The sequence below is a fragment of the Papio anubis genome, chromosome 2 (genome assembly GCF_008728515.1).
Source record: "Papio anubis isolate 15944 chromosome 2, Panubis1.0, whole genome shotgun sequence".
In the NCBI taxonomy this organism is placed as follows: Eukaryota; Metazoa; Chordata; class Mammalia; order Primates; family Cercopithecidae; genus Papio; species Papio anubis.
The window spans coordinates 187,310,189-187,322,695 of NC_044977.1; the positions used below are offsets into that span (position 1 = coordinate 187,310,189).

At 41.1% G+C, this 12,507-nt stretch overlaps 1 protein-coding gene across 3 annotated transcripts in view; it reads left to right on the plus strand.

Annotated features, from left to right (window-relative positions):
• Window positions 1-12,507, plus strand: part of CCDC50 (coiled-coil domain containing 50) — a 101,002-nt gene that overhangs the window by 18,293 nt on the left and 70,202 nt on the right. The window lies entirely within an intron of this gene.

The window sequence follows — 12,507 nt, forward strand, 5'->3', positions numbered from 1 at the left end:
CTGCCCCGTGGGTTCAAGTGATGCTCCTGCCTCAGCCTCCTGAGTAGCTGGGATTACAGGTGCCTGCCACCAAGCCCGGCCAATTTTTGTATTTTTAGTAGAGACGGGGTTTCACCATGTTGACCAGGCTGGTCTCGAACTCCTGACCTCAGGTGATCTGCTCACCTCAGCAGAGTGCTGGGATTACAGGCATGAGCCACCGTGCCTGGCCTACTCTAGAAAATTAATCAAACCCAAGAAAGGGGGTTGTGTGACCCCTGATTTATAGCTGGTTGGTCAGAAGCACAGGTAGAACAACTTGGGACTTGTGGTTGGCGTAGGAAGTGGAGGGCAGTCTTGGGGACTGAGCCCTGAGCTGCTGGATCTGATACCACCTCCAGGTAGATAGTGTCAGAATTGGATTGGAGTTCCCCCAGCTGCTGTCTGCTACAGAACTAATTGTGTGGTGCATAAGGAAATCCCTTCACACGTTTGGTGATGGAAGTCTTCTGTTTAGATGATTGTTATTGTGGTGTGAGAGTGGAGGAAAAACAGTTTGTATTTTTTCCACTGCCAGAGTCATGCCAGCTATTGCCTAGTGCTTCAGAACATTTGTCTCATATGTTCTCTCTAGCTTTTTCATCATTTTTGGAGAAGAAATTGTTTAGAATTATTTATTCCTTCTTGGGCAAAAGTTCAAGTCTAAGTATGTTTTTAAATTTTATTAGTTAGGTAATATTTCCAATGAAAAATTAAATAGTCACCAATGTACCAAACTCAGATTCAAGGTAAACATGCTTCCATATCTGTCTTTACGTATATAACTGAAACATATTCTTTTGGTTATCTGTTGCTGCATAATAGAGCACGCTACAGCTTATTAGCTTTATACATTAGCATGTGTTTATTTATTCAAATTTCTGCAAATTGGGTAAGGTCAGAGAGCTTACCTTACCTCTGTCCCACGTGGCTTCTCTTGCCATAGCTCAAGTAGGTTTTGAAGATCAGTTTCCAAAGTGGTTGGCAATCAGCTAGATGTCAGCTGTCAATTGGGAGCTCCATTGAGTATGTTGGCTGGGGTGTTTGTTTTCTTCCGCATAGCCTTCCCATATAGCCAGTTTCTTACAGCATATTAGCATAGTCTTTTTTTTTTTTTTTTTTTTTTTTTTGAGATGGAGTCGCCCTCTGTGGCCCAGGCTGGAGTGCAGTGGCACCATCTTGGCTCACTGCAACCTCTGCCTCCCGGGTTCATGTGATTCTCCTTCCTCAGCCTCCCGAGAAGCTCGGACTACAGGCATACACCACTACGCCCAACTAATTTTTTATATTTTTAGCAGAGACAGCATTTCAGCATGTTGGCCAGACTGGTCTCAAACTCCTGACCTCAGGCGATCTGCCCAGCTCAGCCTCCCAAAGTACTGGGATTACAGGCATGAGCCACCACACCCGGCCAGACAACTGACTTCCTTAAGAGCATGAGAACAAACAGAAGTTGCCCGGCCTTCTTATGTCAAGGCTTATAAGTCTCAGAATGTCACTTCTGCATTTTATTGGTTAATTAGTTACAGGCCCAGCCCAGGTTCAACAGGAGGGGAAATCGATTCCACATTTTGATGGAGGGTTATAATGTCGTACGGCAGGAGGGCATGTGTGATGAGAATCAATGTTGTGGTCATTTTTAAAGCAATAATCTGTGACATGCATTTTCCTACATTCTGTTTTCCTTTCCTCCATTCTCAGAGGTAGCTACTGTAATCAATGTCTACATTTCCCATTTATATTTGTATAGTTTTACCAGACTTCTCTCTAGCACTGAACGCTCTTCATACTTTAAGCATTTTCCACATAGGGCAAAACAAAATCTTGAGGATATATCACAAATCTGAGATCACAAGAAAAGTAGCCTGTAGAAAAGGAATTTCCTAAACTATAGGCCTACTGCAGAAAAATTGACTGAATTGTTCATACTTTAAATTGGGTTCCAATCTTTTCCAGCTTGAAGATCTACTTTTATTTATTTATATTTTTTATTTTTGAGATGTGATCTCACTCTGTTAGCCAGGCTGGATTATAGTGACACAATCTCAGCTCACTGCACCCTCCACCTCTCCAGGCTCAAGTGATCCTCCCACCTCAGCCTCCCGAGTAGCTGGAACCACAGGTGCACACCACCATGTCTGGCTAATTTTTTATATTTTTGGTAGAGATAGGGTTTCACAGTGTTGCCCAGGCTGGTCTGGAACTCTTGAGTTCAAGCAATCCGCCCACTTTGGCCTCCCAAAGTGCTGGGATTACAGGTGTGCCTGGCTGCTGTGCCTGGCTGAAGATCTTTTAATTAAGATTTCCTCCATACATAGTTTTTTTTTTTTGTAACTGTTGGTTGAAAAATACATAATTGGCCGGGCGCGGTGGCTCAAGCCTGTAATCCCAGCACTTTGGGAGGCCGAGACGGGTGGATCACGAGGTCAGGAGATCGAGACCATCCTGGCTAACACGGTGAAACCCCGTCTCTACTAAGAAATACAAAAAACTAGCCGGGCGAGGTGGCGGGCGCCTGTAGTCCCAGCTACTCGGGAGGCTGAGGCCGGAGAATGGCGTGAACCCGGGAGGCGGAGCTTGCAGTGAGCTGAGATCCGGCCACTGCACTCTAGCCTGGGCTACAGAGCGAGACTCCGTCTCAAAAAAAAAAAAAAAAAAAAAAAAAAAAAAAGAAAAATACATAATTGCAAATCACATGATCTTAATAATATTTGTAAATTTTATATGTATTAATCACAGCTGCAGTTGTATTCATTGAAAAATTCAAAATATGCTTTATGAAAAACTTTTATATAGTCTGTAGATAATTTTTGATGCACATATACATTTGTAGAAATTACCATAATAACTCTATCATACAAGATGTTTGTAGCTAACAGGTTAGGAAACTTATGCCATAGCTCACACTTTGCTGAATTTTCCTCTGTGTTAGCTCATAGCCCTCCTTGCATTATGCTCCTTATACGAATCAGTACCTGTGCCAATATGTTTACTATCCCTAGATATGAAAACTGCTCTCATCCTACTCTAGTCCCTGCCAAGCCTCTTGGCAGAGATGCCTTTGCCCTGGCTCCACATTGACCCACTTTATCATTGTCTCTCGCCTACACCCTCATGATAGCCATAGAAAATCTCTCACATGACAATAGCTATTGATAATCTATTTCTTATTTTACTTCTTTTTCAAACTGGACATTTATCTCTAATAAATAAATGGCTCATAAAGAAAAATTAGACTTCACAACATGTAGGTATAGCAAATGTGCCCTCAGGGCACAGCAGGAGATATCTCTTTTTAACTTAGTTGCTTCTCTAAATATTTTAAATTACACCTTCTGTCTATTAAGGTATACATTCTTTTTTTAAAAGTCCTTTCTTAAAAACTATTTTCGACTGAGCACTGTGACACATACTTGCAATCCCAGCAATTTGGGAGGCTGAGGCGGGTGGATCACGAGGTCAGGAGTTCAAGACCAGCCTGGCCAACATAGTGAAACCCCATCTCTACTAAAAATACACACACACACAAAATTAGCCAGGTGTGGTGGTGGGCACCTGTAATCCTAGCCACTCGGGAGGCTGAGGCAGGAGAATCGCTTGAACCTGGGAGGCAGAGGTTGCAGCAGTGAGTCGAGATCATGCCACTGCACTCCAGCCCTGGTGACAGTGCGAGACTTGGTCTCAAAAAAAAAAAAAAAAAAAAAAGCCACTATTTTTTTTAAAAACCTTACTTTTTGGAAAAGTATTATTTAATCAGCGTAGTCCAGATACACTTCAATTATTCTTTACCAAATGCTTTATCCAGCAATTTACTCAACACATATTTCATGAGCAGCTATTACGTGCCAACACTATTCTACGTACTGACAATTACAGTATTAAATCACATAGACAAAGTTTCAGTCTTTGTGGTAGATTGGACAGACATACAATATTGGCAGGAATAACTGACCTGGAGAGAAAAAAAGAGTGGGCAAGATATGGAATGACAGATTGGGTTGCTATTTTAGATAAGATCAGGGAAAGTCACTAGGAGAAAGTGACATTTGAGCAGACACTTGAATAAAATTGGAGGAGTAAATCATGCAGTTATTGGCATAGGGGGCCTTTCTAGGAAGAAGGACCAGTTAAGTGAAAAGGCCTTGAAGCAAGACTATGCATGGCTTATTCAAAGAACATCAAGTTGGTCAGTACGAGGGCAGGGCGGTGAGAAGGGAATGAGAGGAAGCACAGGAGGTGACTTTAGCAGATGATGCTAACCACTTTAGAATGTATTCTGAGAAGATGAGATACCACCCAAGGTTCATGTACAAATCCATGATATGCTGTGGCATGCTTTAAGATATAAGTCACTCTGGCTCCTGTGTCAGTAAACTCCAGGGAAACAAGAGCAGAAACAACACATTGCGAAGGAGGCTACGACCAAAATCCAAGTAAGAGATGATGAGGGTTTAGACCATGGTGATAGCAGTCAGGAAATGAGATGTGGAATTTTTGTTTTATTTTAAAGCTTGAGTTGACTGAATCTGCTGAAGGATAAATGTAGGGTGTGAAAGAGAGTAAAGAATAGATGACTCTAAAGTTTTCGATGTGACAACTGTGTGAATACAGAGATGAAGTATACAAAGGAGCAATAGGTATTGAAGAAATCACGAGATCAGTTTTGGTTATTCATGAATAAGTGCTAATTAAATATTCAAATTAGTATGAAAAAGTAGTCAATTGGTGCTATGGTTTGAATGTGTCTCTCCAAAATTCAGGTATTATCAATTGATAGTATTAAGAGGCGGGGCCTATAAGAGGTGATTAGTTCATAAGGGCTTCTCCCTGGTTAATGGGATTAAGACTTTTAAAACAAGCTTCATGCAACATTATTCCTCAATAAATCCTCCAGGGTAAGAATAGTTAGGAAGTAGAAGAAGTTTGAGAACTGGAGTACTGTCTGAATCCGAAACACTGTAACATTTAAATGTTTGGAAAATGGGGGCGAAAACACTCAAGACTATGATAAGAAATGATATAAGTGTGTGTGTGTGGGCGGGTGGGGGGTGGTTAGTTTTCGCGTACAGTACAGTGGCAGTCAGTTGCCTAGCGAGGAATTCAAACTGCAGGTATTGTAACCCAGATTGTTATCAGAAGGCTATACTCTAAAGGAAGTTATAATAAGACCTTTAGCTATTTTTAAAATCTTAGATTTATAATAGGAACTCTAAAGCATCATTTAATGAATGCAAGAAATAGGTTTTCACTAGTAAAATTGTGGGTACTCAAAATATGTGGAGCTCTATGAATTGCCTGAAATATTTCAAAGAAATTCTACACTTTTATTTGGACAAGGTATAAGCGCCAAAGGAGATTTTCAGCCTTTACTTTTTGCAATGATTCCCAAGGCATGATTCCAAAATAATGTCTGTGTTTTCACAAATCTTTTATAGACTGTGTAGTCAGAATCCATAAATGATAGGAAATTGGGACTTCAACATTTTTCAAAACTGTCTTTATGACTTCTTTGTATCTATCTGCTAATAAATGTGTATGCATACATATAAATATGTGTATATATGTTATATAAAAATATATGTGATTAGGGTCAGGCTACGCCTGTAATCCCAGCACTTTGGGAGACCAAGGTGGGCGGATCACTTGAGGTCAGGTGTTCAAGACCAGCCTGGCCAACATGGTGAAACCCCTCCTCTACTAAAAATACAAAAATTAGCCTAGCATGGTGACAGCTGCCTGTAATCCCTGCTGTTTGGGAGGCTGAGGCAGGAGAATTGCTTGAACCCAGGAGGCAGAGGTTGCAGTGAGCCAAGATCATGCCATTGCACTCCAGCCTGGGTGACAAGAGCAAAATTCCCTCGCAAATATATATATATATATGGCTATGTGTATATGTACATACATTCATTATGTATGTATAATATATGAACATTCATATATAATGTATAAATTTGATTTCAGACATACTTTTTTTGTAACCTGGTAGAAACATTTTAGGTAGAGTTGATAGCCCATAACTATTTCCAGTAATTGGCAGATAACACCATCCAAAAGAAACTCAAGTGTACAGCATTCATTGACTTAGGTCACTTTTCCACAATGTGGTCAGTGATTTAGAGTTGCCTTGGGAGATAAGAAAAACACAAAACGAAATAAAAATAACAAACCAAAAGCAAAACAATGTTTCAGACATGAAAGTAGAGTCATCTTGGTTAAATGCTGACAATTAGTCAATAAAAGGAGAATGAGATTGATCTCTGTGTCAGCAACATGGAAGTCACTGCTAATGTTAATAAGAACAGTTTGGTTTTGGAGTGGTACAGATAAATGTATGATTAGTATAGATTCAAGAAAGAATGAGAGAGTAGGGAGTACAGACCATAAGAATAGACAAATATTCCAAAGAGGTTTGCTGTGAATAGGAGCAGAAAAATATGATAATAGCTGAAGGGGACTGGAGCTATGGCAAATGTTTGTTAAGGTGGAGGAATTACAGCAAGTTTTAGAGGAAAAAATAATGTAGAGAAAGAAAATGTGGGGAGTAATATCTTTGAGAAAATGAAGAAATGGGGTCTCATCAGGGCTGTTGTTCAACAGACATGCACAACCAAAGCAATAATGACTGTTAAGATACTAACATACTTTCAGGACAGTTTGTAAATAATTGCTCTTCTGAGCCCTTTGAGTGCTCCCGTCTCCAACCTCCTTTCCCTTGGAACCTCCTGAACCTGCCCACCATCCAGAAACTATAGGGTAACAACTGGAACCGAAGAAAGCCCCACAAACTGCTTTGGTGCTATGTTCGTGCTTCTGCCATTCTGATTGTTAAATGTTTTGAATATCACTCAAATATCCAGTGTCCAAATGAAGATGTCAGTCTTAGGAGAAGTAGATGGGTTGATAGATTTGGAAAGGGTATGATATTGAGGTTCTCTGTTTAGTGCTCTTATTTTATTTTATTTTACTTTTATTTTTATTTATTTATTTATTTTTGAGACAGACTCTCGCTGTTGCCCAGGCTAGAGTGCAGTGGAGTGCAGAGTTTCACTCTGTTGCCCAGGCTGGAGAGCTGGGCTCACTGCTACTTCTACCTCCTGGGTTCAAGCGATTCTCAGACTCCCGAATAACTAGGGCTACAGGTATGTACCACCATGCCCGGCTAATTTTGGTATTTTTAGTACAGATGAGGTTTCACTATGTTGGTCAGGTTGGTTTCAAACTTCTGACCTCAGGTGATTCACGCACCTGAGCCTCCCAAAGTGCTGGGGTTAGAGGCCTGAGCTACCGCACCTGACCTCAGTGCTTTTATTTTCTCACAAATCTAAGACACTAAGAGTAAAAAGAGGCTAGGGACCTTGTAGGTATAAGGGAAGAAGGTGTGCTATCAGTGTGTTTTGGAATAGGAAATTAATTGATCAGGGCAATATGTAGAGTTTATAGTAGATTAGCCATGTTTTGCATATTGCTATGCAAGTAGAAAACAGGAAGACAGTGACAAGGGAATTGAGGGTATTGAGTAGGGAGTGATTATCAAAATGAGCTGTCAAATTTAAGCCAATTAAGAAGAAAATGGGTATAGGGTTAAGTGAAAGGCAGTACCAGGGTGGTAGGGCAAACAGATTATAGGTTCTTGTGTAATTGAAGAATTGTTGAACTGGGGTACCCCTAGGAGTGAGTTGGAGAGATAGAAGTGGTACTTGGAAGACATTTGAAATTGACAAAGGATGAGTTTTTAGTAACGACAAATTCTAATGAATTACCCTGAGAGGAGTTGGTGGAGACGGTGCAATGGCTTGAATGTTGTGCCTTCCAAAACTCATGTTGAAATTTAGTCACCAACGTGGCAGTATGAAGAGGTGGAGACTTCAAGAGGTGATTGGGTCATGAGAGCTCTGCCCTTATGAATGCATGAATCCATTGCTGAATCATTAATGGGTTATCATTGGAGTGGGACTGGAGGCTTTATAAGAAGAAGAAGAGAGACCTCAACTAGATCATTTAGCCTCTTCACCACGTGATGCTCTGTGTCACCTTGGGTCTCTGTAGAGATTCTCCACCAGCAAGAAGGCTCTCACCAGATGGGACTCCTTCAATTGGAGGCATTCATAAGTGTAATAAATTCATTCATTTTCTTTACAAATTACCAGTTTCAGATATTCTGTTCTAAGCAACCAAAAATAGAGTAAGACAGATGGGATAGGGTGACATGGCTTGGCTGTGTTCCCACCCAAATCTCATCTTAAATTGTAGCTCCCATAATTCCCACATGTGGTGGGAGGGACCTGGTGGGAGATAATTGAATTATGGGGGCGGGTCTTTCCCATGCTGTTCTCCTGATAGTAAATAAGTGTCATGAGATCTGATGGTTTTATAAATTAGAGTTTCCCCTATACAAGCTCTCTTGCCTGTAGCCATGTAAGATGTTACTTTGCTACTTATTCGCCTTCTGCCATGATTGTGAGGTCTCCCCAGCCATGTGACATCCATTAAACCTCTTTCCTGGTGGCTCAAGCCTGTAATCCCAGCACTTTGGGAGGCCGAGACGGGCGGATCACGAGGTCAGGAGATCGAGACCATCCTGGCGAACACGGTGAAACCCCGTCTCTACTAAAAAATACAAAAAACTAGCCGGGCGAGGTGGCGGGCGCCTGTGGTCCCAGCTACTCGGGAGGCTGAGGCGGGAGAATGGCGTAAGCCCGGGAGGCGGAGCTTGCAGTGAGCCGAGATCGCGCCACTGCACTCCAGCCTGGGCGACAGAGCGAGACTCCGTCTCAAAAAAAAAAAAAAAAAAACAAAAAACAAAAAAAAAAACCTCTTTCCTTTATAAATTACCCGGTCTTGGATAATGTCTTTATTAGCAGCGTGAGAACAGGCTAATACAATGGGGTACAAGCTCATCAGAATAAGGAAGTCAAGGCCAGGCGTGGTGGCTAGTGCCTGTAGTCCCAGCACTTTGGGAGGCTGAGGCAGGTGTATCACTTGAGGTCAGGAGTTCAAGACCAGCCTGGCCAACATGGTGAAGTCTCCTCTCTACTAAATATGCAAAAAATTAGCTGGGTGTGGTGATGCACTCTTGTAATCCCAGCTACTTGGCAGGCTGAGGCATGAAAATTACTTGAACCTGGGAAGTGGAGGTTGCAGTGAGCTGAGACTGTACCACTGCACTCCAACCTGAGTGACACAGTGAGACTCCGTCTCAGAAAAAAAAAAAAAAGCTAAAAATAAGGAAGTCAAGGAAAGAGAGATCAGGTTACCAGAAGGAATGACTCTGTATGTTTATGTATACACTGAAATTATCAAGTGTTCTGTGATGACAGACAGTGAGAAAAAAAGGTCTCATCTGTAAGGAATAAGAAGTTACCCAGAAGTGTACAGATAATTGCCATAAGGATATGTAGTAGGTGATAGAATTTGATGATATGAGCTTTAAAGAAGTTGATAATATTTAATAATAGGAAAGACATATGTTCTAAAAAAGGCAATAAGATAAAAACAACCATGGCACCTCCAGGTCCAGTGGGGTTTAGGGTACGTAAGAAGGAACAGCCTCCAATTTAGAGGATTCCTGGAAGAGCAATGTCCCCAGGTGACACCTGAGTTCCAGTAGGAAAAGAAGGGAAAGGGAATAGTTACAAAGGAGATATGAGGAATTTTGTGAGTAACTGATTATGAATTCCATAGGGCAGAGTGAGGGGACTTGAGCAACTGGGGAAATGTTATATGAGAGTCCAGACAAAAATGCCTCAAGGCCTGGAGTAAAGAAGCCTAAACAGGATGGTTGGATTATTGTCCTAATAGTCTCTATTATGAGCTGAATTATGTCTCCCTAAGATTCACATGTTGAAACCCTAGCCTCCAGTACTTCAGAGGGACCACACTGCAGACAGGGTCTTTAAGGAAGACATTTGGGTTGGCCCTAATCCAATCTGCAAACTAAAAATAGTGATTTCAGAAGAAACCAAATGTTCTGACACCTTGATCTTAGACTTCTAGCCTCCAGAACTGGGAAAACATACATAATAATTTCTGTTAGTTAAACCATTCAGTCTGTGGTATTTTGTTATGGCAACCTTAGAAAATTAATACAGTCTTCTTGGTGAAAGTGAGTAACAGTTCTAATTACATCCTCATTTTTGGAACTGCTCTCTTAGATGTATTATGCTGATGAGCTAGGAAGCAGTGGGGGCCAAGGACGTGGACAATTCCTTCCAGAAGTATAGTTCTGTGGGTCCCCTTTCCTGTTTTGCCAAGGTCCAGTGTAATTTATTCTTTTGCCTATATTGTTTCTTAACTTACTTTTAATTTGTCATTCTTACTGATAATAAAATTGGATAACTATATTTATTTATGCAACAAATATTTATTGAGTGCCTATTATGTGCCAAGCACTATTCTAGATACACGGATATTAGGGAATGAAACAGGTAAATCCCTGTCCTCACAGAGCTTACCTTCTAGTAGCTCTAACTAGGGGTTGCCTTTGTGGAATTTGATAGTTTTCAAACTGGAGTTTTCATTTCTTACGACCAATGTTTCCCTACTCCAATCCAAGTATTTTATTGTTACCAAATTCAATTTATAAAAGTAGAAAATGTATCATGTAACTATCCACCTAGAAAAAAAATCAATTGATGCCTCCACATTGCCTCATAAATAAAATCCTTATTTCTCACTATGGCATTCAAGTTGTGCTTTGATGCTGAATCACTTGTTTGGGATCTGCCCCAAATTAGGGATCTGTATCCTTCCTGAGAATCCTTACGCTTTCTTTTTTATTGCAAAATGGACATTTCAGGACACTGAAAGATGTAAACTTGTTACAGAAATTCACCATATGTTCATTCCCTATAAATACTCAAAAGATACTAGCTCTTCCCCGTGTGACTGTCAGTGCTTTGCTAGAAGTTGCCTGCTCTGTAATGCTGAGCTCTAATTGTTTGCTCAGCCTGGGGGCCTATATGGAACAGGTGTGGAGTAGGAGGAGGAAAGCCCAACCATGCGGTAGATTTCCAGGTCATCTGCTCTAGTACCTGAAAAGGACTCCTGGTTTTCACTACTTTTTCTGGTGAAAGCAGCTGATTCTCTAAACAATAGTTGTGGCTATTATATATGTTTCCATTTTTTTTTATCTAGACCAGTAATGTGGATATTTTAATGCATATCTTATTGTAAGCGTATCATATTTTTAAGCGTATCTTACTTTTGGCATATCTTACTGTAACAGTCACAGTCTAGGTAGGAAACAGGAGGTGCACTGAAAGTGATTTTACTGAAAAGAATGTAATGAAGAGACTATTTACAGAGGTATTAGCTGGGTTAAGAGAACTAGGGGAGGCCGGGTGCCGTGACTTATGCCTGTAATCCCAGCATTTTGGGAGGCCGAGGTGGGCAGATCACTTGAGGCCAGGAGCTCCAGACCAGCCTGGCCAACATGCCAAAACCCTGTCTCTACTAAAAACACAAAAAATTAGCCGGGCGTTGTGGTGCACACCTGTATTCCCAGCTACTTGGGAGGCTGAGGCACGAGAATCACTTGAACCTGGGAGGCAGAAGTTGCAGTGAGCCAAAAGGAACTAGGGGAAGCCATTACACTCTAGGCCTGAAGGGGCACTGGAAAGAAATTGTATTATTATTGACCCATGAGAGCTGAAGCCATGGAAAAGAGGCCTCTAGACAGGCCTTGTAGTCCTAGAGGGACAGGACTGTGGCCAAAATTTCGGGTTAAAGGAATGAAGCATATCCTGATATTTCTCTCCTTCCTTCTTTCGATTTTCTGCCAGTGCTTCCCATTAGTCAATCGCAACAGGAAGCCACAGGTCAAGGGGGCCTAGTGATTTATCTATAGGCTTCCAAGGGCACGGCTTGGTAGAGAAGTAGAAACAACAGATTTGGGGAGGGAAACAGCAAATACTGCCATTATAAATATTCTCTAGACCACAGGAAGTTTAAAAAAAATCACTAGATTGCAGGACAATTAAAAAATCCCTATAAATCTACCTTTCTATTACCACTTCCTTCTTATTCCCACATTTAACTTGCTGAGTGTTATCTCTGCCTAGCACTGGGGTGGGTAAACGTTTTCTGTAAAGCATATTTTAGACTTTGAGATTTAAGAGGCAGGGTTGAAAACATTATGTTCTATTTATGTAGTGATTTAAAATGTAATTATTTGAACATATAAAAAACAGTCATTCAAATTCAGTGGGGTAGATTTGGTCTGTGGGCTATACTTTGCTACCCTCTGGCCTTGAAAGTCTTCTAAATTTTTGCTAGCTTAAAATCCACCTACTTTTCAATGTCAAGTTCAAATAAAACCTCCCCTATGTGGCCTCTCATATTGGGACTCTGAGCTGTGAGTGACAGAAAATCAACTATTACTAGCTTAAGCAAAACTGAGGATAAATTGAGAGTTTGCTGGCTGTCGATCCCAGAATCCAGGAGCTGCCGAAATGCCAGCTGCTCTGGGGATATCCTGCTTTGCCAGGTGGT